Source organism: Bombina bombina, chromosome 8 (genome assembly GCF_027579735.1).
Source record: "Bombina bombina isolate aBomBom1 chromosome 8, aBomBom1.pri, whole genome shotgun sequence".
In the NCBI taxonomy this organism is placed as follows: Eukaryota; Metazoa; Chordata; class Amphibia; order Anura; family Bombinatoridae; genus Bombina; species Bombina bombina.
In genome coordinates, this window is record NC_069506.1 from 276,800,253 (window position 1) to 276,807,902 (window position 7,650).

General features: G+C 40.6%; 1 protein-coding gene across 1 annotated transcript in view; it reads right to left on the reverse strand.

Moving 5' to 3' along the window:
- The window catches only part of SIK3 (SIK family kinase 3), a 772,688-nt gene that overhangs the window by 249,087 nt on the left and 515,951 nt on the right, over positions 1-7,650 (reverse strand). The window lies entirely within an intron of this gene.

The following is a 7,650-nucleotide window of genomic DNA, read 5'->3' on the forward strand; positions in this document are numbered from 1 at the left end:
ATTAAGGTGAGAGGCCTAGAACATAAACTTGCATTATATGCAGACGATGTTCTGCTAACACTAACTAACATCAAATCATCTTTGCACGCATCACTTGTTGAGTTCGAAAATTATGGGAGGGTTTCAGACTTCCTACTCAACCCAACCAAATCAGAGATCCTTAATATTACTGAGCCGAGGGAGACAATGGAGGCATTACGTACTCAATGCACGCTTCAAATTTCATCAGGTAGGCTTAAGTACTTGGGGATTGTTTTGGCCCCTTCTGTAGAGGAGATTGTCGAAACCAACTATAGACAGATTAGAGATGACATTGCACGAGATCTTGCCACATGGAAAAATAAAAATATCTCCTGGGTGGGGCGCATACACGTCGTTAAGATGAACGTCCTGCTTAGAGCTTTGTACATTATGCAGACTATACCTCTTTCTGCCGCTACGCATCTGATCCACCAAATTCAGTCAGAAATTGAGGCATACATCTGGAATGGTATCAAAACAAGAGTAAATAAGAAAACAATGTACCTCCCTAGAGACAGAGGGGGTTTGGGAGTCCCCCAGCTCATGGTCTATCGCAAAGCAATAGGCCTCCAGCACTTGGTGGAATGGTGTCACAACTCTTCCAACAAAGCTTGGATAGGGCTTGACGGGGATATCCTGGGGAGGGGCAATGTCGGCTCTCTTGCCTGGGTCACAGCATCACAGCACCCTGGGCAGATACAGCACTACCCGTTGCTGGAGGATGTCTTCCGGCTGTGGGACGAGCTAATAAAAGCAGACAAGAATATATCTACAATGAATGCCCCGGTGACTCCGGTCTGGGAGAACCCAGAAAACGGCCTTGCCCATAAACCTTATACTCGGGGCCAAGCCTATACCTTGGCCGAGACAGCCGTTTCCAACGTCATTCATGAAGGAAAGCTCAAAACTCAACAGGAGCTGGTCGACTGGGACAGTTGGACGTTTTCGTCCTGGTTCCGGGTTGCCCAACTCCATCACTATTTCAGCAGACTACAGGACAGGGCTTTGCTATCCAGACATAAAACGCCTTTCGAAACACTCTGCACTACTTCCAATATTCCCGACCACTTAATCACGCCTACATAAACTGCTGCTGGTGAGAGACGAAAACACCCTACCCTCCTATGTGGATGTTTGGCAGAAAGACCTAGACACCAGATTTGAGATTAAAACTTGGCTTAAGAGCTTTGACAAAGCAAGAAAGATATCAGTCTCGGCCCGCCTACAAGAAATGCACTACAAGTTTATGAGCAGATGGTACCTCACTCCTCAGAGACTTCAAAAGATATATCCTCATGTGGGGGGAGAGTGCTGGAGGGGCTGCAGAGAGGAAGGCACACTTATGCACATATGGTGGACATGTCCATTCATACGCCCCTTCTGGGAGAGCATGTTTCTTGAAAGCAGTAGAATCCTTTCAGTTATAATACCACCTGATCCATATTATTTGCTGCTCCATAATCTACCCAAAATAAAGCAAGAAGCCAAAATGAGACTATTTATATTGATGTTGAACTGTGCCAAGGGCCTGATCCCGAGACACTGGAAATCAACACAGGTACCAAACATAAAGGAATAGAGAGCGGGAGTCGGAGATCTACTCAATCTTGAGAGATACCACTATCTCAAAATAGGAAAACTCACCACACATGAATACATGTCACTAATTTGGGAGGGTAAACCAATATAGAAAATAGAGTCTCTCCAAACCCCGCCCCTCTCTTACGGGCGCTCAACCTGTACTGCATGCCCCCCACCCCCCCTTTTTTTTTCTCTCTCTCTCTTTCCCCCCTCTCCCTCCCCACAATCCTCCCTTCGCACCATTCTTCTCTTCTTTTTCATATGCTTATCATCCTTATAATTCACCCACACAACTTATTGTTGGGCGAGCCGACTGTGTCACTCACTTACTCCTGTTTTATGAGTCAAGGAACAGGCGTATGCCATTGTGTATATCAATAATTGCGGACGCAGTTGACTCGCCAAGACATTTAAAGCTAGAGTTTGATAGTAACCTATTATGCACTGAAGGTTTATTACCTTCTCAATACGTTGAACACACAAAACTTATCCTATGGAGCAGTTAGCATTTATATAAAACTCGATGCTCCGATACTACTTGTGTTAACTGTTTGATTCTCATTTTTGAAATGCTTTACAATGTATGCATGAGCATGTTCAACCAATAAAGCTTTTTTTCCAAAAAAAAAAAATTGCGTCTGTAGTGACCACAGTCCAAGTAGGCCGAAGAAAGGAGGCTCCAAGGGTAAAAAAAATGACTGTCCCTCCAACATCAAAGAAACTGTTTGATAGAGTAACTGAGCTCTATTTTCTGCTCTAGATGAAAGTAATACTTTGACCACTGATGAAGCATGGATAGCTGAAGGGAATGAAGATGAAAAAGAGGAAAAGGTACGGCATCTAAAGCCACTACCATATACATACATACACACACACACACACACATATATATATATATATATATATATATATATATAAATATATATATATCCTCCATGTGTATCTGCACTCCCAATGTCATATAGTCGCCAACCAGGGTGCTAGATCAAATAATATTCATAGTATTCTTCAACATAGGACTGCACTCACTGGGTTTTACAGAAAAAAATATTTATTAGGTAACGTTTCGGAGTTCACAGACCCCTTCCTCAGACCAGAGCAAACATGCAACTGAACACAGTGACTTATATACCCCTTAAGCCCCACCCACCACCAAATCAAATGTGAATTGCGCCAAAACTAGGGTTGTCATGGTGACAACCCCTGTATACCTCAGTTTGACCTTACTACCAATACAGGCATTCATATATGTTTCAAAATTGTATAGATGGTATAATAAATGTATAAAGTTTACTATCAGATATGCTAAAATATGTCAGTGGATCTAGGCAACCATATGTTCATACCTTAGTTGAATCATTATATTTAGAGGCATACAAATTCTAAAACATGTTATATTGATTTTAGACAAACACTGCTATGTGTTGCAAATTCAAATGTCACAATATATCACATTCAATCCCAATAACTATATATGTTATTACCAGTCAAAACAGACCTATACAATTCAAATGTCATATTGCAGCAAGTCCATATTATCATATACAATCTGTGGATTCATTAAAAATAAAGTATTGTACCTGTAGTTAGTTTACGTCAAATCGTATTATAACAGATTGGTGTGTGATAGTCTCTAGGAAAAACTCATCAATCCTATCCCAGATGTAGATGCGCTGTGTGTCAAAAAGTCATGTTCTTCCTAAAGAACAAATCAAGTTCCAAAAGCTCCGTGGGGGAACAACGTAGCGATCAGAAAAACAAAAAAAAAAACCTTTTAGTATCAAGCGCCAAGAGAAGCAGCTTCGGCGCCCGTACTGTTCCTTAGCCTAGCGCATGGCTAATTAGCATATACCAGTGACGTATGCGCGTGTGTATGCGTCGTCATGGTAACCTAGTTGCGGGCCTGAAAACAACACTAGTGTGCGCTCGTGCCAGCCCGTTGTCACATGTGTTAGCTGTGAACGAGGCTATATGTGGATGTCTCATATAGGGAGTTCCCTGCAGTCAGAGTGTGTATGTTGTTAGAGGTGGACAGCATATTGGGTAGTGTGTATAAATCTATACCACCACGGTTGGTCATCAATGTAAAAAAGAGGCTCCTAAAGGAAACCAGATTGTACATAAGAGGTACGCAAATGTCTCATGTCTGAGATAAGTAGCGTGCATTTCAAGAGGCCGTATACACTTCAATATTATGAAACCGTCTCATATTTCAACATAAGCACTCCAACAGATACTGGTAGTATCTGTTGGGGTGCTTATGTTGAAATATGAGATGACCATATGAGATATTGGGATTGAAGGTGATATATTGTGACATTTGAATTTGCAACACATAGCAGTGTTTGTCTAAAATCAATATAACATGTTTTAGAATTTGTATGCCTCTAAATATTATGATTCAACTAAGGTATGAACATATAGTTGCCTAGATCCACTGACATATTTTAGCATATCTGATAGTTTATGCATTTATTATACCATCTATACAATTTTGAAACATATATGAATGCCTGTATTGGTAGTAAGGTCACACTGAGGTATACAAGGGTTGACACCATGACAACCCTAATTTTGGCGCAATTCACATTTGATTTGGTGGTGGGTGGGGCTTAAGGGGTATATAAGTCAGTGTTCAGTTGCATGTTTGCTCTGGTCTGAGGAAGGGGTCTGTGAACTCCGAAACGTTACCTAATAAATATTTTTTTCTGTAAAACCCAGTGAGTGCAGTTCTATGTTGAAGAATACTATATATATATACTAGGGGTGTTGAAAATAATCGTATTGGCGATGCATCGCGATGCGGCATGAAACGATTCTGCATCTATGCGATGAAGTGCGCAAATCGATTCATGTTACCCACGTGACCCCGTCTCCAGGACAAGTATAGAGAAAGTGCGCTGTACAGCGTTTGACGTCACGTCACCCCAATAAAGCAACGGGGCTGCTAATGGGCGGTCTCTGGAAGTGCCGCACGCAGTAGGAGGACTGGTGCTGTGAGTGATGATGGTGATGACGATTCCGAGTACACACGACAGGCTCATTTTTATTTTATGGGAGACAGAGAAGGAGACCTATGGTGAGAACTGAGAAACTTAATAGTAAATTAATAGTAAAGTTAACCATTCATAGTAGTTAACCAAAACGAGTACATTTTGCCTACTGATAGAAAGAGCCCAGGTCGTTTTTCAGCAACCAGAGGTTACCATTGTTTAACACCTACTATGACTAATTTTCCTGATGTCAGTCATGACGGTTTCCCTGTCAAAACACTCCATCTACATCCGTTATCTAATTGAGGGATCAACAGTGTTTATACATTTTGACAACTCCCCTCGCTTTTGACTCACTAATCTAGATCGGTCCAAGAGTGACCCATGAATAATAAGGGGTACAATTACTAAAATATAAAATGAGGTTCCACCTTTACAGGTTCTAGGTTTTATATGTTGTTCACAAGTTTTATATCCGAGTCATATATACCAGATAGTTACTGAGGCTGCCACACCACGTATCTTCACACAGTGAAATCACAGGCCCCTCTAGATGTTTTTCACATGGATGGTCTGCGGCCCCTCTAGATGTTTTTCACATGGATGCCTTGTCTGCAAATATTGAAAATAATATACACTATATATATAATAGTATATGCAATTATGCAATGCAATGCATGTGCTCTCTTAGGGAGTATAAAAGGTGCCGATCCGAACCCAATCCCTGTTTTATTTATAACAAGGCTAAAGCTGCATTTTTAAACATACTAAAGGCCAGAAAACCCAATTTGTGATGTAGAAGAAAGTGCATGCAATTTTAAACAACTTTCCCAATTTACTTCTATTATCTAATTTACTTATCCTTTGTTGAAATGCCTTGTGTCGTGCACTATGTGCATTGCTATTTCATCAACAAACGATATCTGAAGTATGAAGGCAAATTAAATAATAGAAGTTATGTTGTTTAAAATTGTATTCTCTATCTGAATCATGAAAGAAAATGTTTGGGTTTCAATTGTACCTTTAAGTGTGTAATATTACAGTGTCTACTACTAGTAGTAGTACTACTAGGACACAGTACATGATTACACACTTAAAGGGACACGAAACCCAAACATTTTTTCTACTAGTCTACTTGTAAAAGTAGCCCCTAAAGGAACAGCAGGTTTATCCTGTATTTTTTTTTTCCTGCATTGATTTGAGAGTCTCAAATTGAGACTACTAATGATGAATGGATAATTAATTAATAATGCTGATACAAAGAATTTGCAGTAGACTCTAACTGCATCAACACAATTGTAGTGTTTTTTTTATTATGTTGTAGTGTCCACCAGACATCTATACCATTACAATACCTTACCTCTACCAGACCAGTCCAGTACCTAACCAAACCCCTCATGCCAAATGCCAAGTGTCCCCTGCAATTTGTTTTCAAATGTTGGCAACTAGTTGAAGTTACTAATGTAATGTACTACATTTAAATTTTCTTGTTGATTTTACATTTGCGGCTTGACATTTCAACAACTTAGTGTTTTGCTTTTTAAGACTGACAGAGTTCGACGTTGACAACAACATCATCCGTCACATATTATGTACATGTCATGCTAAAATGACAGAAGGAGATAAAAAAGATAGAGAGATAAAAAATGCACCTAGCATTTTAAAAGCAAGCATCTGGGCACATTTTAGATTTTATGAACATACTGGAAAGCACGAATTGGACAAGACACACGCGGTTTGTAAAGCCTGTCACACAAAAATTAAATACCTAGGGAATACTACTAACTTGAGAAATCACGTTAGCCGTTTTCACTCTGAGATGCTAACACCTGCCGCCAGTGCCACTGCCAAGGAAATAACAAGACTAGCTGAAGCTCATCAGCCATGAATTGATGCAATCCTGTCAAATTTACCGCCCAACTCTGAAAAAGGGAAGAGAATAACCAAAGCAGTGGCAACTTTCATAGCGAAGGACCTACGGCCTTACTCTGTTGTGGAAAACCTCGGGTTTCGCAACCTGTTGAAGACGCTAGAGCCATGGTATAAGCTCCCGTCATGCAGTCACTTTACAGAAAACGTTATACCTGCACTCTACCACGAAACCAAAGCTCAGGTAATTGCATCAATGAGCCAAGCCAGTCGAGTCGCAATAACGTGCGATTCATGGACTTCAGTCACTACAGAGTCTTATGTTACAGTAACTGCACATAACGTTAGCAAGGACTGGCAGATCTTGTCGCATGTACTGCAAACAAGAGATGTTTATAAGTCTCACACGGGTTCTCATCTGGCGGAGCTACTGTCTCGTGTCGTGGAAGAATGGCATCTGTCCGATAAATCTGTAGTGCTCGTGACCGACAATGCGTCGAACATGATTGTTGCTGCTCAAGTTGGAAAATTCCCTCATGTAAAATGCTTCGCTCATACACAGAATCTCGCGTCCCAGCGGGCGCTGAAAGTGGCCACGCTCTCCAGGCTTTTAGGCAGAGTGCGACGAATATCAACATTATTATTATATCAATTATTATTATATCAATATTGTAAAGCCCCATCGCTGCCTCTCACTGAAGACCCTTTGAACTGGTGGCATGTACATGAGGTCATATTTCCCCTCCTCTCTCATTTGTCAAAGCGATACTTGTGTATCCCAGGTACAAGCGTGTCTGCAGAGCGGGTTTTCTCCACTGCAGGAGATGTGGTAACGGCAAAAAGAAGCACCCTCAAACCAGAGCATGTGAATCAACTAGTGTTCTTACAGAAAAACCTACATATTCCATAATTCTGAGTAGTGATTCAGGTTTATATTAATATTTAATGTTTTCTGGCACATCCAGAAGAAAGTGCTGTGTGCCCCACTGCCCAGTGCAGTATTGTTATTAAGTTATTTTATATTTGTTAATGTTATAGCTTATAGCTTTTTGAAAATTGAAGCTTAAAACCTTGAGTAAATCTTTCTTGGATCACAAATATACTAGTACTACACGACCACGTCACTCACTGTCACAGTCACACACACACACACAAACAATACAAAAGAAACAACACACAACTGCAC